General features: G+C 38.1%; 1 protein-coding gene and 1 non-coding gene across 2 annotated transcripts in view; one reads left to right on the top strand and one right to left on the bottom strand.

The window, feature by feature from the left end:
* Dok6 (docking protein 6) overlaps positions 1–24,322 on the bottom strand; it is a 523,930-nt gene that overhangs the window by 369,332 nt on the left and 130,276 nt on the right. The window lies entirely within an intron of this gene.
* Positions 2,741–2,945, top strand: LOC115068718. Its single transcript, XR_003848062.1, has one exon. It is a non-coding gene; the product is annotated as a small nucleolar RNA U3 (small nucleolar RNA).

Below are 24,322 nucleotides of genomic sequence, written 5' to 3'. Positions count from 1 at the left end.
AGACATTCTTTAGCTTCAAATACTTGTATGCAGTAATCTGTCCTTTGTAGGTAAATATTTCTTTATGAACTTCTAAAATACTAATTTATCATAGGTCATGTGATATTGTAAATATTTAAAACATACAATGTAACTCAAGCACCAAAATATTATTAAGATGTCCTATTAATGCATAATTTCCAAAAAGAAAAATGGGATACAAAAATCTATCCCTGATAAGGACATTTCAGAATCTGTGTTTATAATTATGATCTCATACCTGCTCATGAATTATGCCAGCTTTTAAACAATCAAGGTATTTATGTATTGATTTTCAAGTTGGTAAAACTTACATGAAGGGATGGAAATGGTTGTCTCTCTCCATGGATAAGCACCTGAGCTTTGAATGGTGTAGGAAGGAAGCTAAGCATAAAGGAATCCAGCTGAAATGCAAACTTACACAAGCTTGTTTCTTCCATATTTGTTTTAAAATATCTTTGTGTGAAAAAAAAGTCCTTTTTCTCTCTTCCTCCATCCTGACTCTGTTCTCTGAGGTTCACTTGCCTCATAAATAAATGCATTAAAAATTCTTGGGGAAAAATCCTTTTCTCAAGAACTGAAAACCAGTTACGAAGAAAAATGAACCCTTTATTCTGGCACATTAACACTGTTAACATGCAATCTTCCATGTCTGAAGCCCCAAAGAAGGAAGGGACTAAAACAGAAAGGGAAAGGGTTTGCAACTTACTATCCTCGAAGACCTAGGAGACCTAAGTTCAATACTGGTTTTTATGGGGGAGTAAACCAATGGAGAACTCTTCCCTGGTATGGTCTTTTGCACCCAATCAGATATTTTCAAAATATTCTTTGTCCAAGCTTCCTATCATTTCATTTTAATGACACAAATGTTCTAATGTAACATGCCATTTTAAAACATCATGAGTAAAAGAAAATGTGAAGATCTGTGCTAAAAGGCATTTGAGGTGATAGCTGAGCAGTGCTGTAGCCTCAGGAGTAAAGCAGCTGTTAGGAGCTGTATCTTCTCACATAACAACATGAAGGAGATGTGAAGGCCCAAGGAACCTGGAAGCCCATGGAAGACATCTTAAAGGGCAGCTGATTCAATGTCATGAAGGTTTCTGAAATGAAACATCTTACACAAGCATTTTCACGCAGAAAAAATAAATCAGCTTGTTTGCGAAAAGCACAATTCTTCCCTACTTAACATTTTTATTTCTATTATGCTCCCAAATTTAATTTTGGTAGATGTTTTTAAAAGCATTTTTTGTTTAGAACTCCACAATCAGAGCAGAGGGATCTGCGTTTGTTTTCATATTATTTTAGTGTCATGATCTAACCCAGCTGTACTTGGGTCAGAAGGGCGGCCATCACTTCATACTGAGCAGCGTCAACCTCACAATTTCAGTAAAAGTTACTGGCAATCGCAAATTCTTCTTTCCCCCATTGTTCTAACTCATTTACAAATATTACATTGTTGAAATCATACCCAAACACAATAGGACAAGCAATCTAATTTTCCTGATTATAGTATGGATTCTCAGGTACAAAAGTTCAGTAGCAATAGTTGGCAGAATGTCTAATTATTGTTGCTTGCACATTGAATTATTTTATTTGTTTCATCTCTGTTCTAAATGCTACGATCAAAACAATCATTTGAGCATTTTTCAGACATCTGGGAGATATATGAAGGTTTCATGGTATCGATCAAGTAATTGAAGTTACACAGGTCTAATCCGTTAGACGCCTTACACATCTGCATTGTCCCTTGAGGAACTATCTCCCACTGCTGTTTATTCACAACAAGCTCTCCTGTGACTCACATCTGCTGCCAACATCCTCTTTTTGTGCTTTCTGTGTGACATCCGATGCAGCTAATTGTTGCCTCCTGCAATGTAACGCTTTTAGGGAAGACATCTTTGGGCTGATCATGATCTCCTGCTGGTGGCAGTGCTTCCACTGCCCGTTTTCTTACGGTCTTACAATCAAACATAGACATAACAGTTACTTTACTCCTCTTGTTTTCATAAGTCAGCACAGTCATTTCTCCTATTAGAGGCCAAGGGCATGGGAAGCATAGCTTTTTAAGTCAGTTTGTTGCATCATATAGTTCCATAGGGGCTCAATATTCATAGATAAAAACCTTGAGCTCATGCCTTCGATTCTTTAAGAACCAGTAACCATTGTCCTATGCCTCTGTACTGAAAAAAAAAAACACCAGAACCAAAAAACAAAAGAAAAACTACACCTCAGGAACAGCTTAAGTCTTATTTATAATAAAAATATATTTCACAAATGGTTGAATGTGCTTGCTACTTTAAAAACTATAATGACATACTCAAAATGCATAGATAATATACTGGATGCTATTCATTAGTATTTTTTTCACATTCTTATATATTTGACCATTAGGAAAGGCATTGATTCTTCTATGACGAAGGTGATATTTCTGCTTAAGAATTGTGTCAGAGCATGAGACCAAGTTACAGCAGGTTGCAACTTCAGAGGCTTAACTTCTAATTGAAATTGCACAGTAAATATATGTTGACAATGTGAAACTCATAGTAAGAGAGGATAATGAAACTCACAGATACATCCATGGGGAATACAGAACTGCATAGCTTAGTCAGATTTCTATTTACATATATGTGTGTATGTAATGAGAAAAAAATTAAAAATTTATACCTTTATAATTCCATAAAAAAACCTCACTATCCCAAACGAACTTTAAAAATAAATTTTCAAAATGATACTTTCAGGAATTTGTTGTTGTTGTTACTGAGGAGGTTTGTCCAATGTGTAGAGTACCAGGATCCATGAGGAGGACATGTATGCCCTCCGGAGAGTGAAGCTGCCTCTTGGTATTGTCTGGACTCAGCTGTCTTTTGGCATTGATAACCATTCTTCTGTACCCACATGAAGGTAGGAGTGAAAAAAATTTAAATGAGATTTTTTATTAATTCTTTGAGAATTTCATACAGTGTATTTTAATTATATATGTCCTCCTGACTTCCATGTCCATCTTACTACCCAGGCCTGGATTCATGTTCTCTATTATTTTTTAAAGCCTGTCACATTTCATTTGTGTTCCTCAAATACTCTTGGGTATGGGTCCATCCCCTGGAGTATGGTTCACCTAACCAGCATCACACTCTCAATGAAAAGTAACTCTCCCTCTCCCAGCAGCTATCAGTTGCCAATAGTTCCTTAGCTAGGGGTGAGGCTTTTGGGCCACTGTCCATGCTGGGTTTTTGTTTGAGTTGGGCTTTGTACAGGTCTTGTGCATGTTGTTTCAAGCACTGTGAGTTCATATGTTCAACCCCCATTGTGTTCAGAAAACATGGTTTCTGTGTATTAATTCACCCTAGAGAGAAAATTCTTAATTTACCCATTATGTGCATTTGATTTTCCTATCTGATAGGGAATGTTGAAGTATTTGAATGACAGCTTCAATGTTTCCCAAACTTACGCCTACTGAAAATAAACAGTCACCTACAGAAGGAGGATGGTCATACTAGCGTGTTATATGGTTAGCTTCACTGGTGTAATGTACAGTGTTGTGATGAGAGAAAGACAGGGAAACCCCTTAGCTGACTAATCCTAATAACCACTGATACTCCTGCAAAAGTTTCCTACCTGACAGTTACCCCAGTGGAGGCTACACTTTTCATTCTAGAGACAAAGGAACTGGGAGCAACCAAGGTTGAGGAACACTGCTTAACAGTCCAGGAGGATCAAGGAGATTATTTTGCATGAAAGAAACAATTTCAGGAGTAAAACAGGAAAGAGTACTGAGGTGTCTTGTGGTTCTTTTAAAGGAAAAGAGAGACAGGATTCTGAGAAAGCAGAGAGGTATCTACAGGAACTAGGCATTGAAATATTGTTAAAGCGATTGCTGCTGAGAGGATCCAATCAAGATGAAATATCCAAGATGCCCAAACATCTGAATATTCCTATCACAGAATATAAGGGGCACTGTGTTTTCTACATAAGAGAAATGGCACCTCAGTCCCTCAGAGATCCCCACTGCTCTCAGTTATAGAAGCCCCATAGGACATGTTACATCTCACTCTTCTCATACTTCCAAAGTTCTCATGTATCACAGTAACATATCTAGTATAAAATTCGGTTCTTCAAACCAAGCAGATAGATGGGAAAAAAGCCTGTTTTCCTCAGATTTTCATCAAATAACGATATACCTGTAATTTATATTACACTTTTCATATGTCACAATCATAAGTATCAAATTGAACATGACAGTTTTATTTTAAACTCTGCTTAGATTCAAATAAGTTTTGAAAATCTTTCAATCATTTCTTTAGTAAAGGTAGCAATACCAAAATCTTTCTAAGGAGCTTATTCTTGGTGGAAGCCATATCTCTGGTCCACCCTGGACATATTGGACAGTATCATCAATATACTTTTAAGACAGTGTTATAAAAAATATAAAAGCAGGGACTGGAGAGATGGCTCAGCAGTTAAGAGCACTGGTTGCTATTGCAGAGGACCCAGGTTCAGTTCCCAGCACCCCATGGCAGCTAACAACCATCCTTAACTCCAGTTCTAGGGGATCCAATGCCCTCTTCTGACCTCTGCAGGCATTGCATGGCACAGGTGCACTTACATGCATGCAGGCAATACACTTATACACATAAAATAAATTAAAAATAATAAATTTTTATAAATCATGAAAGCAGAGAGAATTACCCCAGAGAAAGAGATTTTAACAGGATCTTGGCCAAGTAACTACTGAAAATAACCTTGAAGTATATTTTATAGATAGACATCATGAATTATCCCTTCATCCAAAACAGAAAACTAAACAGTAGTAGTTGGCATATTTGTATAAAATGTATATGGCTTCTAACACATAGAATGACAGTTCAGTTCTTATGAACCTATCTTGCTCATACGTGCTCAACAGTTAGTGGTGCATATACATAATGTAAACAATCAATTCATTCAAATAAATCTGTGTAGTGCATTATGGCTCTGTGAGCTAAAAGGAACAGGAAATGGTCTGCAGTCTGGTGGGGCAGAGTAGCATGCTAAAAATAATTTCAAATAATTCTAGACATGCCTAAGACAACGATGATCTCAGGTTGCACTGAGAAGGGTGCCAGATAGAATCCAGAGAACAAAGGCAGAATGAAATGAAAGAAACCTGCTTAAAAGAGAAGGCAAGAAAGGGATTCAGTTTAGTAGGTAAACTGGAAGCAAAACACAGAACTAAGTCCAAGGTTCGAATCTGTATAAAATCAAAATACTACAACCCTTATGAACAATTTTATCTCATTATAGGAATATAGGTTAGCTTTTTTCTTTTATTTAATGTCTATATTATTTCCCATATTTTTATTAGTTTAAGTTTATTAAATTTAGCCTTTTTTTCACCAACCAGGTACAAGATACAGAACAGCTTAAGCAATTATGTTTTGTTATTGGTGTTTTTCTTTGTGTATTTTGTTTTTGAGACAGGGCCTCTCCATGAAGTGCTGACTAGCCTGGGACTCACATGTAAACCAATCAGGTCTCCAGTTTGTAACTCTCTTCCCACATCTGCTTCTGAAATGTCAGAATTCATCCCAGGTATTAGTAAATTTTATAATTTTTTGTGTTTAGAAGGATATGCATGCTCATCGGATAGATAAATAAATATCATTATTTCTAGTCTCCTTGGCTTAAAGGTGTTGTAGATAAATTTTGAAAAAAATGATTACTTACTGAAAATTTGGGAAAATTTCAATGGAAATGAATTGTTTGCCTTATTAAGGTTCTGGAATTCAGAGTAATATATTTATAAAAAATTAAAAGGAATTAGCTGTCTTTTCCTTGTTAAATCTTTCCATTAGCAGAGTCAGGACGTAGGGCAGTTGTACATGATATCTGTGTGCTGCTTTATTGCTATATACTACATGTTAACATTGCTGATTATCATCAGTACTAGAAGGTATCAAGTTCTATAAGATTTCATAAGCCCTTTCATATAATTTCAATCTTACAAGCCTTATTTACTAAATAGTCAACATCATATTTACTTTTAGTTTTAGAGAACTATTGTTTATTTTAGACAATAGGTTTCCTTCCCTTGATACAGTTTAAAACTGTGACTTAGTAACAGTGAGATTATAGGCCAGTTGCATATTCTTACTAATTTTCACTTTATTTATTTTTTAATATTTTATTTATTAGTTTATGTATATACGTGTATTGCCTGCATGTAGGTAGGTGCACCCGTGTCATCCAATGCCAGCAGAAGTCAGAAGAGAGCATCAGATCCCCTGGAACTGGAGTTACAGATGGTTGTTAGCCGCTGTGTTGGTGCTGGGAATTGAACCTGGGTCCTCTGCAAGAGCAGCCAGTGCTCTTAACCACGGAACTATCTCTCCAGTCCCACTAATCTTCACTTAAAAAAAAACAAATAAAATTAAGTTTAAAAGCATTTTACAGGGGGTTGTTTCAATAATTATATAGCACTAAGAATATTGACATATTTGTGAAAAGAAATCAGAAAGTACAGAAAAAGACAGAGAAAAGATAGTCACTACTAACACTCATATCCCTCTACCAGGGTCACTTCACAAAGCAACTTTCCCAGATACCTAAGGCAGACTTTGTTAAATTTTATTGATATATTTATTTTTATATAATTTCTAAATTTTATTGAATTTTTGTGAATTTCATACAATATATTTTGATTATATTTAGACGCACATCCTATCTGCACTCCTTTTATATAGCCTCCCTTTCAGAACTCCATGTACTCTGTCATATATGTTAAGGCCTGTCGAGCCAAGTTTTTGTTCTGCAACTGTCCTTTGGTGTGTATTCATACACTGGAGGCTGGTTAACCATGAATGAACTCCTTCATAGACAGCTTATCCAATCCAAAGTGGTCAGCTAAATACATGTATATACAAGCAACACTAAAAGAAGTCAGTAGGTTTTATATACATATAGGTATGTATGTAGGCATGTGTATATATGTTACAATAGTAATTAAAGAAGAGATCATGAATTTGAAAGGGGGTGGGAAGGACACAGAAGGAGTTATGGGAGAAGGAAGAGTAGAAATAATGCAAATACAGTATGTGTGTACAATAGTCTCAAAGAATACATTTTAAATTTAAAAAAAAGATCTGTTTACTTAGTAATTTCAAGTCTTCAATGTGGTATAATCAACTATAGTTACCACATTGTTTATTAGATCTCAAGAAATTATCTATCTGGCATATCTGAAATTGTGCATCACTGGTATTTCCCTCTCCAAGCCCCTTGAAACCACCATCCACTCTTGTTATTATGAGAATGTTTTGTTTAGATTTCATGTGTGAGATCATGTGCATTTGTCCTGTTTTGTCTGGCTCACTTCCACTAAAACAAGTTCACCTTATATTGTCACAAATAATAGAATTTCCTTATATTTTAAGAATGAATGATATTGCATTATGTATATTAAAATAATTCAATATCTAATATGTATTTCATTTTATGCACCATTTATCTTTGATAAACACAGCTATTCCCAGATCTCATCAAGTGTTTAAAACGCTGCAATTAACCTCAGAATACAGAGCAAGTTCTCTTCAAAGTTGAGCATCCTATTGACCAGCAATTCTGTTTATAGGCACATAATCAAGAAATTATTTCAGGAGATGAAAAGATGACTAAGCAGTTAATAACATTTGCTGTTCTTGGAGAGGATGTGAATTCAGGTTCCCAGCAATGACAATACAAGGCTCACAACCAACTGTAACTCCATTTCCAGGGGATCCAACACCCTCCATGGGCACTTTCACATATATGGTGCATGCACATGCACACACACACACACACACACACACACAAATAGAATAAAATATTTAAAAATATTTAAATATAAGTTCAGTATACAGAAAGAATACAGATCTCAAGCAGAGAAGAAAGGAGTTTCAGATTCCTAATTTATTTAGCAGCAATATTGTCAGTTAATTACTGAGTTGTTTGCTTGCTCCTTGGGAAGCCAGGTTCCCATTATTAGTTGTTTTGAGCCTAATCATGAAGGCTCACAACATATAGCCACATCATAGGCTTAAGGTCTTGGCTTGATATGGTCTAATGGTATTATTTTAAAATCATTTATAAAAATGTCTACCTAAAGACCTTTATTATTACAAGGCGTTTTGTCTAGTACAGAGGCATAGGACCATCCTCTTTGAGCAGGTGTGTTTCAGTATATGAAAGTACTAAGATCATCATGCAGAGAATAAGAGACTTTGAAGTACTCAGCCCTCACGGGTACATCCATGTCACACCCTCTCTTCCCAAGACTCAGAGGTCATTGCAGAAGGAGAGGATGGAAAATTGTCAAACTACCTTAAAAAAGTTTGGCAGAAGGCTGAATTGCTTGTCTGAGTGTTAGTACTCAGTTTCAAGAGAGAAAGAGAGAGAGAGAGGAGAGAGAGAGAGAGAGAAGCATTTAGTTTGGTTCCTTGTTTGAGTGGGTGCAGTCCATCATGGCATGAAAGATGAAAGTCATGGTGGAGTCATGGAGGTAGAAGCATGTCTTTGTGACTGCTCATGTCTCTGTGTAGCAGGCAGGAGGGAGGGAGGGAGGGAGGGAGAGAGAGAGAGAGAGAGAGAGAGAGAGAGAGAGAGAGATTGGACTATGACCCTCAAGGTCTGATGCCTATTTCCTCTAAGTACAACTCCTAAAGATTCCATATTTTCTCCAAAGAGCACAACCAGCTGTGCCCCAAGTATTCAAACAAATGAGTCAGAGAGGGACATTTTGCAATTGAACCATAACCATTTACAAATCAATCCATTTTCATAAGGATATAAATAAAAGCTTAGAATTCAATATAAAAAATTGAAAAAAAAATTTATTTTGGGTACTGAAATAAAAATAATGATTTAGTTTATACATAACATATTCTAATGAGTTTCTGGTACCAGTTATCCAAATAATGCAATTACTGTAGTCCTTTCTTACAGTTTCCAGGTTAATAATTATACTTGCATAATAGGAATCATTTCATTTTTATACTTTTCAGTGAGATAATGACTCGAACCTTATTTTTATTCAGTTTGACTGAGTAGAAACATCTGTTGGCATAATGTTAGGCATCACTTATTCTCCATTACAGAAGACATGACAAGGTGCACTAAAAATATCTTTCTATGCTTCACGAGGATACAACAGAAATGGCTGAAAAGAATTGTCAGTATTAGAGTTATATGATTTATTATCAGTCATAGAAGCACATTAATATTGAACATAGTATAGTTTACAAATTAAAATGAATCTCAAGCAAATTTCAAATAATGCAGAATACTTAATATTTTGCTTCAGTAATTAATACATTTTTATATGTGGAGTAAGACATTTGGTTACCCCAGCTAGACAGGATAGATTTTTTAGGAACATAATTTATTTTTATTTCTCCTTATTTCCTTTGAGTGTCCCAAATTGTCACTTTTAAAATGACTGCCTGTATTCATTAGTTCTTAAATGAACAAACTAAAATTGATGCTCTCCCATAAAGCTCTTCTGTGCAAGAAAACCAATGCTGGCTTTTTATGAATATTTAACCACCATTGAAATTTAATTTTTAAAGTGCTTTTCCAGAAATATCTTGATATTGCCAATGAGTGAACTTTGACTGAAAAACATTGCCTAAGTTATTTAGAAAACTGTCACCTAATTTATTCAATTAGTGTGTGCATATGTGTGTGTGTGTGTGTGTGTGTGTGTGTATTGCTGAAAGTACATCCTGACTGAAGCATTGTTAGGAAGTTCTATTTTCACTTTTTAAATTTTTTTTATTTTTTTTATTTTTATGAAATGAGAGTCAAAGCTTCTTGCCATAAAAGAATATCAGATTTCTTAAGCAAAACTCTTAAAGATTTTCCCTTCTCAATTCATTTTTGTCTCCTGAAAGTATTATACCTTTTATGTATAGGTATATTAAGTAGATATATAAATATTTACTGATAATAAACCATGGAGAAATTAATTTATTTACATTAAATACTATATATATATGCATATGAACATTTCCTGTCCTCTCACTCTGCTTCCTGTGTGTGGATGAAATGTGATCAGACAGCTTCGTGGTCGTGTCAGCATGCTAGGCCTCCCTTGCCATTACAGACTCTCCCTCTGGGAACCATAAGCCAAAATAAACTCTTCCTTAAGATGCTTTTATTCATAATATTTTATCACAGTAACAGAAAAGTAACTAATGCATCCTAAAATCATGAAATTGTCGTCTGGACTTTAACCTATGCAAGTTGAAGGCCATAAATATTCATGTTATAGCAGAATCCTTCAGTATTTTCATATTTTAATAGAAATCTGTGAGATAGTCTTTGAAAAAGAAGATCTAAATGTTTTCAACATAATGGCAGTTTTCAATGGAGAATGAAAATATTACAATCTCTGTAAAGATGAGGGAAAATAGATGTAAATAATTTATGTCTCGGGGCTAAAATTTTGAAATGATGGTGAGAATTCATGAGAATAAAAGTAATTCGAATGAAATTAAGAAGAGGGCTAGATTGTGACAGAAATGGTTTTACATTTGCTTGCCTTTAAGAAATGTATCTGGCTCTTAATGACTGTTAATTGGTTTCACTTAAAAAATTCTCAAACAGGAGAGTGGAGAGATGGCTCAGTGGTTAGGATCACTGGCTTCTCTTGCAGAGGACCTTAGTAAAAGTCCCAGTACCCATGTGGCAGCTAACAACCATCTAGAACTCCAGTTCTAGGGGGGGTCTGAAGCCTTCTTCTGTCCTCCATGGGCACTGTACAATACAGTGCATTTACACACATGCAGGCATAACATGCATATACATAAAATAAAAATAAATATTTTTTAAAAAAAATTCTTAAATAGAAAAGTTACACAATGGACTTACCAATTATTTCTAAAGTACTCTTTTCTGTGGATTTAGTTCTAAGTAACTCATTACGTTACCTAAGAAAATGCTATATTGGACACAATGTTTTTCAGAGTTGTCATTTTATAGTTTAATGCTTATTTTCTTCATGATTAAAATAAAGATGAAACCTGTTATTAGAATGAATACACAGCAATAAGGTCTTACCTTCATATTATGGTAGGCAATCAAGAGCAATAAAAATAGCCTTTATTGTCCTAGGGTTTACTTGCACCCCCTTGGCCAACAACTCAAGGGAGTTTCCCCTGCTTAGCAGTGGGATTTTTGTTAGATAGTCTGTAGTTTCTAGGGGGAACATTTCCCATCCTTTTGCGTAATACACTTTGGTCATAGAACTTGGAGAAATTAAATTGGTAAACTTCTCTCTGCAGGCCAACTTACATAGTGTTAGAAGACAGTACGCAAGCTGCCAAGGGAGAAAAGTTATCAACAGTCCTATGCAGCTGTAAAGGCTGAGAAACCCAACAATAACAGGACTGGCCAAATATTTCCAATGCTGTAATAGGGGCACTTGTGCTTAGGGCACAACCAATGCTGTTTAATTGGACCTAAAGCCCATTCCACTAGTGGGAACTCATGTCTGGAACTGCAAATCTAGCTAAAGACTTGTGGCTAGAAAGGTCTTAGGCCTAGAAGAGAATCTACTACTACTACTACATTACCGAATTAATGTATATTCCAATGCCTTCTACTCATCTTTGTATCAATTAATGGGGCAACTCTCACATCTCATCAAAGAAGTCTCTTTTTGCTGCAGATGGAGACTATTTGAGAGACCTACAACTGGTCAAAATACAGAGAATAAGTGATTTGAGAGTATCCAGACACTGGATACTGATATCTGTTACACAATCCCTTCACCTAAGGTTTGGGAAAAATCTCAGAGTGGAGGTGGAAAGATTGTTAGAGCCAGAGAATCAGAAAGACTGCTGCAAAAAAGTTTCTTCTTGACAGGATGACATTGTTTTCCCATCAACTTTCAACAATATAGTTGCTCGCACAAGATCTACAAAGACCACAAGAGTCAACATGCCAACATGGATAGAGAAAAATTTCCAAAGTCCCCGCCCTTAGGTGAGGAGCGGCAGGCAGCCAATGGCTTCTCAGGAAGCAGTATCAGTTTCTTTTGTTTTTCAGGGGGAGACACCAATCTTAAGGGGCCATCCCTAAATACAAGCAATAAGGACAACATTAACTGGACTCAGTCGTACACAGGCAAATACACACATACAGCCCAAAAATAAATATAGAAGAATAGTTCATGAATTGGGGTGGGGAGGAGAGAGATATTGAGGGAACACTGGAGAAACTTGAGCAGAGAGAGGAGGAATTGAAAGGATGAAAATACAGTGCATGCATGCATAAACTCCTAAAATTAAACGTTAGATGAATGTATGAAAAGGAATAACAAATAAAATTATTTTAAAAAATTTTAAAAATGGATTATCCACAGAAATGGTATTCCCTAATTTGAAGCTATCAGAAGATAATATTGTTTTCATTCCTCCTCATCACATTCCATTTGATGGAGGTAAGGTACAAAACCAAATATTCATCCAGGGAACTGGCTTTAAAGCTATGTTCCATGCACAGTATTAACATCATGTAGCAACTTGTTACAAATGAAAATTAGGAATGAGAATTTCTGGGTGTTGTGTTGAGCAACATGTCTTAACTCTCTAGTGAATCTTGATAAACATGTAGTTTTCTTAACTAAGAATAATATTGGAGGATAAAGAGTTACCTCGAAGAGAAGAATGGAGTGAAGAAGGAAAAAAATCATAAAATCATGCTGGTTTATAGCCCTCATGGAGGTCAGGCAGATACCACATGGTGAGCTTCCAGCCATATGGCAGAGAGGTAAAGGGAGCATTGGAAAGAAAGTATAGAAACACCAAACATTAGAGCAGCCCAGAACATTAACATAAACATGGTTAGATATAAGGAGCTATGGGGGTTAGGGAAAGAATTAGCTCAGGAGAGGGGGACCATAGGAGAGAGGTATTATCAAAGGAGAAAGGAGGAAAATGTGCACAATTTAGCTGAGAGGGCATAGAGAAAGGGTTAGAGAGGGAAAGAGAGAGGAAAGATAAATAATGCCTATCTAGTATAAAAAATAACAGAGGTAATCATATTAGTATGAAAACTTACTGAAAAATTGCATATAAAATATCTCTACATGAGTCCCATGTGTGTAGATAAAGGCAATATAACAAGAAACAGTGCCAGACAGGCGAAACCTCCCTTTGAGTTGTTGTCCAGGGTAGTCCGAGAGACTCCCTAAATTACACACCCTATTGCCACAGCCCTTGATTGCCTCCAAAAACTTATAGGTAAGACCCTATTCCTGAAGACAGGACACACTTCAGACATAGGACTTAGAGCAATGGAGGTGGAACTGACCTGAAAGCCATCTCCCCTGAAAGCTAGCTCTCATAGTTTTGGAAAGTATTATGCAGGTTGCTAAGAGAGAACAGTAATCCATAGTCCAATGTAGCTTTAAAGTCTAATAACCACAACAATGTCTGGTATAGCATGCCATATTGGTGCAGTAGTGGCACTTTTATCTTGAGGGTAATCAACAGTTACATAATCGGACTTAAAGACCTCTGAATTGGAGGGAGCTCATATATGGTACTGTAAACATAGCCAAATACACATGCCTGGAAGGTCTTAGATCTTAGAGAAAACCCAGGCTCTCACATGTTTAGACCAATGCAATTTCTTACTATGTGCAAAATATGTATCCTTATATTTACAAATATCCAAGTCACCACCCATCAAAGAAGCTTCTTTTTCAAAAGAAATTATTACAGAGTTCCACAACTGGGCACACACAGAGATTTCCTGCGAATTGCTCAATCCTAAGTGACACATCTATAATGCAACATCTACACCCAAGATTCACGGAACATAGTGGAACAAGGGGTAGAGAAAATACTAATGCATCTCTCAACTCTCATCAATGAAGCTCCCTCATGCAACAGAGGACCATGAACATAAAAGAACACAGAGGGCCAAAGTGTAGAGAATGAGCCTAAGGAGTGTGGGTATTTGGACAGGACTCTTACATTAAACGTCACCTACCCAGGGCTCTGGGACCATTGTGGAAAGGGGCAGAAGGATTGTAGGAGCAGGGAGGATGTGCATGACCATATGGAAATAGAGTCCTATTGGCTCCTGGGACCTTGCTCATATGAACCTACAACAATATTGTCAGCATGCAAAAGACCCATGCAAACTCAAGCAGAAAAAACTCAGCATAGAACTGTGGAAATAGGCAGCAGTCCCCAATTTTCGCAGAAGAACTATTGGCAGCTGATTATTGCTGGCTGAAGAAGAGCTGATCTTTATTGATTTTTTGTGTGTGTATTTAATACAGAACACCTTAATCAATCTTAATCATTTTTATATTCCCTTTCACACTGACAGCCTCCTATAGTAACCCCCCACACACTGAAATTCATACATTCTATCACTTGTGTTAAGGCCTATTGTGTCGTCATGTCCCAAGACATTCCTCAGTTCAAGTTCATTCACTGGGATCTAGTCAGCCTATCTAGAGTCCCTCCAATTAAGAAGACATGCTTAAGTTTGCATAGCTCTCATGAATGCTGAGAGCATTGCTGTAGGTTCATACGAGCAAGGTCCCAGGAGCTTGTAGGATTCTATTTCCATACGGTCATGCACTTACTCCCTGCCTCTTACAGTCTTTCCACCCCCAGAAGAGCTCATCTTAAAGGGAAGAACTTTAGATAGGCTCACTAGACCTCAGTGGATGAGCCTGTACTGAGGGATGTCTGGGGACACGAACTTGATTCTTCTATAGGCCTTAACACAAATGACAGAATGCACAAAATCCACTGGTAAGGTAGGGTGCCAATGGGGAAGGGGGTATAAAGATGATTTTAAAAAAAGAAGTTTAGCAAAGAAGGAGAAATTACAAGTTTCTGAAGAATATATAAGAGCTGTCAAGGCTTATAGAAAGCCACATGTATGCATTCAACACAATCCACTAGAACTGTGCTAAGAGAGGGAAATTCTGGAAAAGCTCACCATCATTAATGCACTAAGTATCTTGCCTATCTCTTTAACATGAATTAAGGAGAACCTGCCTTGCTAGGGGGTAGTCTCAATGACTGGAATGTTGAGTCTATAAAATAAAGAATTTGGTGGTGAATCAATATGATTAATATTCATTCTATAAATATATAAGCCTTTTAAATTATTATTTTTAAAAGACAATATTGTGAGGCCTGGTGTAAGGTGAATTTACTGCAAGGAGTCATGCACTCTCAGCTACCAGGCTCCCAGCACAGCCCCCTCCTCTCATCAGCCTTATGTCAAACTGACAAAACATTCTTCCAAACTACAGTTTAGGGAACAAAGGTATTTATTGACTCAGTAAGAGATCATATGACAGTGTTAAGGGGGTACTTACAAAGGTATGGGCACTCTTGGGCTGATTTTTTTTTCCTACATTTTGTCTGGGCTTTCATACCTGCTGTCACTGGCCCAAGAAGCACCTCCCTTCTTGGCTTTCCCTGTCCCTATTCTTAGTCACTCCCCCTCATGCTGTTAAGGCTGACTGATTGGGTGGAAGGGCAGACTGTCTCCCTAAGACTCCCTGCCTATGGAGAGTCTTAGGGTCCAATTAGTTTGAAGTAAGTGGGTGAGAAGCTAGAGAAGAAAGCATCTATTTGTTGCTGGTCACTCTGAGGACAAGCTTATCCAGCACCTGCAGAGATGGTTTCGTTTGGCAAAGTGGTTGTGACACAAATGCGAGGATTTGTGTTCTGATGCCCAGATCAACATGAAAAAGTTAGAACATGTACTCCCTGCACTGTAGTGGGCAGAGCAGAGAAAGTTTTATCCTTGAAGCCCTTAGCTGGATTAGAAACCTTGTCTTCAAAAGAAAAAGAGGAAAAAATATAGATGGGAAGCTATAGAAGACACCTGATTGTCTGCCTCTGGCCTCCACATGCACACACATTCAAGTACCCCCCCAACACCCACCCACATGAGCACATATCCACACTAACAAGTAGAAACACCACACACCCACCACCATCGCTACCCCCAACATCACCACACACACACATACACACACACACACACACACACACACACACACACACACACATGCACACACACATTTTGAACCTTGGATAAAGATGGCATTGGCATTAATATTTCCCTCAGTTTGATAAAAATCAGATAGGCATTCCTTACTGTAGGTCTCTGTGGCCTTCCTCTTACAGAATTTCCTTTAGAAACTTCCAATTTCAAATTATGTTTTTAAGATGCAGATCTCTTCTTATCCCCTTTATTAGACAATGGAAGAATGCCTTTCTCAAGCCAGATTTCAGAAATGTAATCATCAAAGGAGACAGTCTCTATCACTGTCTCTATGAGAGGGTGTGAGTCCAACTTCATAAGAGACAATTAGAAAACACAGAAAGCCTTCCCCCTAAACCATACAGAAATTTTCTACTAGTTCATTTAGTGCTTAAAAGTCCTCTACTAGTCTGTTTTTCATAGGCTTTGAATTCAGTCTCTACAATTGCAATAAGAGTCTTGACTAAAATCTTCCTTGCATATTAAATTCTGTCATATACACAAAGAAGTACTGGCCAGTGTGACAGATTATTCCTCCTTCTCCTCCTCCTCCTCCTCCTCCTCCTCCTCCTCTTCTTCTTCCTCCCTCTTCATTTCCTCAATCTCTTTTCTGCTTCTCTTCCTCTGCTTTCTAAGTGGTATGGGATAGGATACATTTTTTTTGTTTGTTTTGTTTCTGGAGACAGGTTCTCATGTAGTTCCAACTATCTGAAACTCACTATATAGACCAGACTGACCTCTAAGTTGTAGGGATCCTCCTACCTCTGTCTCCTGCCTCCAGATTGACAGAATTACAGATATGTACCTCCACACTAAGCTTTTTTATGTGCCTTAACTTTGTTTTCACCCTTTGATGACTCTCTTAAAGCAATATTTGCTTTCTTGTTTGTGAAAACTAGGAAAGGGAGTTTGGCAGCAGGTTTCCCAACCAATTAATAAGGACCTTGACACAAGGTCCTTCCTCACCTATGAAGCAATAGACAGCAGTGAAGACTGAAGCCTGGGGTTTAGTCAAAATAGCCATCAGCCAAAATAGGCATGAGGGATGGTCCAAGTCTGGGAAAAGGAAAGGGAAAAAGAAAGGAGGGAAGGAGGGAGGGAGGAAAGGAGGGAGGGATGGAGAGAGAGAGAGAGAGAGAGAGAGAGAAACTTTTTTCTTATTACTGATCTTGGCCTTCTGACTTTCTGTCACTCACCTCCAGAGTAAGGGCCATTCCTGTAGTCCATCCTCTGCCTAACTGCAGGGTCAGCATCCTCTGTTAGCCTAGGCAGTGATCCTAGGATGGATATTCAGTATACTTTGTACTCTGAATCTATTGGATAGATCCCTTGGGGTCCCACTTTGTGTAATGCCCCAGTGGTTGGTCTGAGATTCCAATCTCTGACCTCTCCAGGCTGGGTTTTTGTCTCAGTGGATGCTGTGACACAAATCCCAGCCTCCGGTATCTTGTACTGGCTTTCTTGTCCTTTAGCATGGGCTTGTAAATTTCTAAGGTCCTTGGTTTGTTTCTTAAATAACCTCTCGGTCTTGGGACTCCAATCTAATTTAAAACAAAGAAATTTTATCATCTATTAAGCTTCATCTGGCCACAATACAAATTAGGTAAAAATAACTGATGTTCTAAATTTGGCATATTTGATTTAAATTTCATACACAGGAACGGCAGATGGTCTGAGGCTCCCTATGCCCTAGCTTTCCTTCTCCTCTGCTCTCTCCCTCAGTCCTCTTAGCAGACTCATATAAGTAAACTGTTATGTGCTATTTGAGCTCACTCTTTAGCTGACTCTGGAGGTGGCTGTGCACCCCCCACTTCAGATTCAAGCACGTTCATCACTGAAAAGCTGACTCTGGAGATGGCATTGGCCTTCCCACTGCAGACTCAAGCATCTCACAGGGTCTTCCAACTCCCTCCCCTGAGGTAGGCTGCCTCACCCCATCCCCACCTGCCAAACTCTGTGACAGGGAAGATGATAACGGATGAATGGTAGAAGTAGAATTTTTAGCATGGGGATCTCCCATACTTAATCTAATCAGGAAATTATAATTGGTCAAAAGTTATGTTCACATCTGAAATTGAAATTTTTCAGTAAGAAAGAAAATAACATTTACTTAAATATTAATCTTATGCAGAAATTTTGCTTAAAAGCATGCATTTTGAATCCCTGTTATTATTATTATTATTATTATTATTATTATTATTATTATTTTGTCTTTTTGATATAGAGTCTCCCTGCAGTCCCAGCTGGCCTGGAACTCACTATGGAGACCAGGCTGGCCTCAAACTCAAAGAAATCTGCCTGCCTCTGCCTCCCGAGTGCTGGGACTAAAGGCGTGCGCCACCACGCCCAGCCGAATCCTTATGTTTTTTTATCAAGAGGTTATTCAACATCTTAAACACCCAGCAAAAGATTTGCATGACAAATTATTGTGGGAATTGTTTTGGTAACCATTGTCTTGGCTACAGCAGCAACCTCTGTGGTGGCTTTGCATCAAACTGTCCACTGTTCAAAGACTCTATTTTGTGGAGAGGGGAACAAGCACAGGATTTGAGATGGTCACATAGATTGCAATGTCATTTTAATGTTACTCAGTTCTGGGTTACACGTGTTTCATATAATGAATCTGCACATGATTGGTAAATGGCTAAAATTATTTACTGCTCCTTGATACTTTTCATAATGCTTCACTGGATATTGTAAAATTACAAAGCCAAGTGCTTGTGATCACAGCAGTCCAAGCACCAATTGTTATGGTGAAAAAATTTGAGAAAATAGGCTTGCTTCATTTGATCCCTTCAAATAGCTTAAAAATCATATTTTTTTCTCTTTAACTGCAATTATATTGATGGCTATCCTTTCTTCTTGTGCTGTCCTGACTTTTATCAGTAACTCATAAAATCCGTGTTAAACCACAAGTTCCTTGCTAATCTCTGTAAATTCATTGATCTGAAACATTCTTCCTTTACTTTAAGCTTTGCTGATTCTAGGTTCCTGGGTAACCCCTGCCCTAGAGGTAGCGGGGATGGAAAATCCCATTAAAATTCATATCCCCTTCTCTCTAGCCTCTGTATACTAGGCTGGATTTCAATCATTAGTCAGTGAGAGATACACCTCAGAGTTAAGTGCCAGCTGCTAGCCTTTGCAGTGCAACCTCTGGGGAACCAAGACAAAACTAACCAGACAAGGTCCCAAACTTCACCTTGTTCCTCTTTCTGTCAGGTAGGAGTGGGCACTGGACAAAAGCATGCTCTCTTCTCTGGCCTTCCACTAAGTCTTACCCCTCTTGTGGTCAAGGAGGAGATTGGAAATGAGATTGCCCTCTGGGGAAACACCCTCTCCCCTTGATTCAGTCCTCTTTACCAGCACATCCTCTTCACCAGCACAAGAGACTTTTCCTTTACATCTGCTTGAATGTGGAGACTAATGCCCCTCAGTCTCTCTTCTGTTCCCTGAAGGGCAAGTTCCTGGAACCCAGGATTATTGAAATAGTGTCTCTCCATCTTGTTTATAGTTGACATTGAGGTTAATCCATCTACACCAGCTACCTGGATTCCTAAATTAAATTTCCTGAATGGTTTTCACCAGAAACAAAAATCAGGCATACTATTGTGTAAAAGCATTTCCAAGTGCGAGCTATGACTTCAGTTATATTTATAGCTAATAAATTAACCAAGTTATTCTTAATTCAGATTCTTATTTCAGAAAATGTCAATTGGGTCATTCAGTTCTATGGAGCTATCTATAATGATCAACATGTTCCCTTTCTCCAACACCAGGCTTGGCCATTCTATCACCAGTTCTACCTGGGCCTTCTGTTGGGGCCAGATCAGAGGCTGCAAACTGACCTTTGTCCATCATAAAAAAACTATTTTCTCAGACCCAGAGAGAAGCTGCCACCTTGCTGAACCATAGGATCCCCAACCTAACCAGTCAGGCATAGCCTCACCTCCAACTCTTCCAGCAAGATTTTGGCCTTCTGTCAGAAATGCCTCTTACTTCACTTCTGCTGCTTGGTATAGCACCTACCTCTGCTTTCCACAACTACTGTCTCCCTCTGGGGTTTGTAGAGATATCTCAGTGGTTAAAAGAACTGGATGCTCTTGCAGAAGACACAGGTTAGATTCCCAGCACCCACATGGCAGCTAACAACCATCCATAACTCCAGTTCTAGGGGATCCAATGCCCTCTTCTGACATCTGTAGGCATTGCATGAAATGGGTGCACTTACACACATGCAGGCAATACACTCATATACATAAAATTAATAAATAAAATAGTTTTTAAAAATCCAATCAAACACCGTGTCCTTCACCAAACCTCCTCTCTCTGAAATGCCTGACACATGACTCCTCTTCTATGAACCTGCATGTAATACCCCTTCCTGTTTGATTCCTCAGTCCTTCTTCATCCTCTAACCATGGCCTTCTTAGCCACTCCCTTTAGGTATGAACCAGAACTCCAACTATTCATTGGCGGGATGCCTGGAACTGGACAGGGAGTTGTATTTGCCTGTGGAAGCAATGCCTAAATATGCCTTTTGGACAATTGGAAGGGCACCTGCACCCTAACCTGCCTACTTCCTCTCCTTTCTGTGCTATCTAGGAGAGGACTGCTGTTTTACACTAACAGGTCAGGTGTTGTCCAGGAGGGAATATAAAGAAAAGCAAAAACAGATCTTAAGAAACAAACATCCTTGTTGGAAGGGAACACCTTCAAGGGATTTTCTCCCACCTGTCCCCATGGCTCTTGCTCTAACCCCACTGAATATAATTGCTCTGATATTCACCCTTCTGCCATGTTTTCACTTCTATTCCAGAAATTCTTGATAAATTGAGTCACAGCAAGTTCTCAAGAAGCCCTTTGGACCACCTATAAACCATCCTCTTCTTAAGGGATATATACTTCTCTCTTTGCCCTATCAGATAGCAGGAAGCAGTCAGATATGACAATAATGTCCCCACACCCTTTTATATCCCTTTAAGAGTCAGGAATGAAGTAGAAATCTTAGGTCCTGAATGTTTCTCACATGGTCACTACCCTCTGGTTACCTTCCAGTAAGGCAGAAACCCACCCCCAACTAACTCCTCTGATATGAATCAATACCAATCACAGGGCACTTGCTGAACTGGAGTCCTGAAAGACTGACCCTCCTCTTAATGGAAAAACCCACACTGCACCTGCCCAAGATGAAACAACCTCAGCCTCAAAACCTTTGCTCCTCCTTGTTGGGAGAAAAAAAATTATAGAGTCTCTAAGAGAGTGAGCTCACCTCTGGATTCTAGCTGTGAAGAGATACCCACCACCTCCAGCCCTGGGCAATGGTGGGTGGGGGTTGAATGCCTTTTCAGGATTATTCTTTAATAAATTTGCTTGTTAAGAGAAGGATAGTTTTTCCGTCTCCTTACTATTTCCTCTATAGACATCTGCCACACTCTCCCTGTTCAAAATCTAAATTGTGATTCAGATGCCGATATAACTACATGACATTTTTGCGTTTGCAATATTATATAAAATGAAGCATAAAGGGCTTTAGGAAGAAGCTAATGCTATCCAGCACTTACTTCAAAGTCAATGCTTCAGTCACTGAAAAATAATGATGAGTAAATGGCAATGAAAGACAGATATTTAAAAGAAAATTTGCTTTGGAATTTATGTGAATCTGCTATTTATTAATGGTGTGATGTTACTGAGGTTTTTTTCATATTTGGATATTAATTGAGGAATTTATTAAAAGATACTCATATTAATAACAATAAAAACATCTTGAGTGCTTTTGTTATGATCACAAGTATTTATTCTCAGAATAACACTATGAGGAAATTTGGGAAAGACTAATTTTGTTACCGTACTTAGGGGATCACAGCCTGTGCCCCAACAAGCCAGGTTATACCACCTGTCATTAATAAGTCAATTTATAAAGTCAAATCAGTAATGAAAATCAATAAAAGAAGATTTATTCAATGTGGCCACATTAGAAAGAGGAGTAAAGAGATCCAATGACCCTACTCCCAAGTCCATTTTGGGGGTCCTGATAAGAGAATAGGGCTAAAATAGAAAGCAAGAGATAGGCATACATATGCACTCAGTCTAGTTGTGTCTGTCTCCATCACTGTCTTAGCTAGGAGTGTCTCCTGCAAGGTGAGCTGACAAGTAGTAAAGAGGAGACAAGTTTTCTACTAGATGGCCTCCACCATTTCTTCTTCCAGCAGGAGACTCCTGGGGAACTCCTAATTTATTGAGGTTCAGTCTTTCCACAGTCTGATAATTCAAGTGGAGACTTCAAATGTCTCTTTAGACTACAGTCATGCCTGCCAGATAGGCCAGTTACAATTTCATAGATTTGCCCCACACTACTCAGATAAAAACAGGTTACATGCTCTCTGGTTCAATACTTGTACTGAAAACTATAAAATGAGATAACATAAGTAGAGTGTATCATTATTGTATATTATATGAAATTTTAGAGACTTGTGAAATAATCAAAGGATCATCAAAACTATGTTAGACTGAAGTTTAAGAACAAAGATTTTTTACATAGAGTCAGAGAAGATTAATATTTAACCTTGAAGGATAGAGATGCTATATTTTAATAAAAGGTCTCTTGCTAAAAAATAAAACTTCAGAAGATATTCAAGGAAAGAGAATGTAAGAGGTATTTGGGAGTATATTTGTTATGTTGGACAGTTCTAATTATGTTAGCTTGTAGCTGTTGTTGTGGCAGGAAAACCCCTTAAAACTCATCAAGAATATAAGACTCTGGCCTGGATAAGACTCAACTTTCCAGGTTTGTCAGATACCCTGGTCACTGGGTCACCCATAGGAAGGCAGGTTCACCTTAAATTATGCTAAAGAGATAGGTGGAATATCTAGTGAATTAATGCGATGGTGAACTTTTCCAGCCTGGAATCCCTGCCCTTTACTGCAGTTCTTGACTCCTGCCACTCCCAGACATGGACTCTTCATGAGTCTGTCTGTTTTATGAACTCTCAGAAAAGCATAAACTCTCCTTTCCTTCTTCATATCCCTTTTCTAAGCATGCTTTCCCTACTGCTTTGGCTGCCCCAACATCATGTATTTCTTTCCCTCTAAAGCTTCCCTCCCCTCTCAGCCATCTGGCTGCTAGGCTTCCATGTGTCTGACCTTCATGTGGGCGCTAAACCAGCGTGCTTTATGGCTTCTTTCCTTCTCTCATCCATTCTCCTCCTCAAGGCAGCTGCTGAGGTTTGTAGCTTTCCTGTCCTGAAGATTTTCCCTTAAATTTTAATAAAATTGCCCTAAAGCCTCGAATTGTGTCTACTCTTAAATTATTTTATTAATGAGACTAAGAACCCCTGTAGGGGATGCTGTTCTCCCCTGAGTTATAGCTACTGTTTTTCATGTTTGATAAGACTTGGTAAATATTTGTGGATCTATCCAAGTAGATGTCCCAGTGAATTAAATCAATGCTAATTTTATAAATAAATGACAATTGCAGAGGCAGTGGACAGGGAACTCTCTTTAGAGAATTCAGTTTGGGTTCCTTAGGGCAATGAATCCAAGATAAGACATAAATGTGTAAAATAATGATTATGAAAATCTGACAGAAGTAGCTAGTCCAAAGAGCCCTAGCAATGAACAGAATCCTGATTTATTTGAAGAAGGCTATGAAGGAAAAAGATGCATGAGAACTCCAATTACCAAATAAAGACTAGAATCAAATTTATGTATTTGAAAAAAGAATAGCTGGTATACTGTTACAATTAGGTAAAGGCAGTGAATAATTCAACTTCCTGTATAATTTCCTTTCACTTTGGTAGGAGGAAATATGTGCATGTGACCACACATACAGATAGTGAGATTGAAACCAATGGACTAGAATTGTTGCTAGTATGTTCCCACTGCAAAAGAGCTGAAAATCTAGACTGCAGGTGATTTCCCTTAGTCAATCTATGGAGTACCTGCTACCTTGTGCTGCTAGAGACACACTACTTTGTTTTTGGTAGCAAAAGGTAACACTGAATAATGCAGCCTAAGTACCGCACATTGTGAAGGCCTGAGCTCTGATCTGAAGTAAATTCAGAGTAAGTTCTGACCTGAAGTGAACTCAGACCTGGACCAGGAAGCCTCAGTTCCCTGAGAACTTGGATGTTCTTCTGCAGTGATTTCTATCACGAGACTGACAGTTCCTTGAACCCTATTAAACATATAACAAGGATGTGTAACTAATAAAGTAATATGTATAGAATAGAATGTTTAATAGGCATGGGAGGACAGGTACGATTCC

Source organism: Nannospalax galili, unplaced genomic scaffold (assembly GCF_000622305.1).
Source record: "Nannospalax galili isolate Female #2095 unplaced genomic scaffold, S.galili_v1.0 scaffold709, whole genome shotgun sequence".
NCBI lineage: Eukaryota > Metazoa > Chordata > Mammalia > Rodentia > Spalacidae > Nannospalax > Nannospalax galili.
This window is presented reverse-complemented; position numbering and strand designations above follow the sequence as displayed.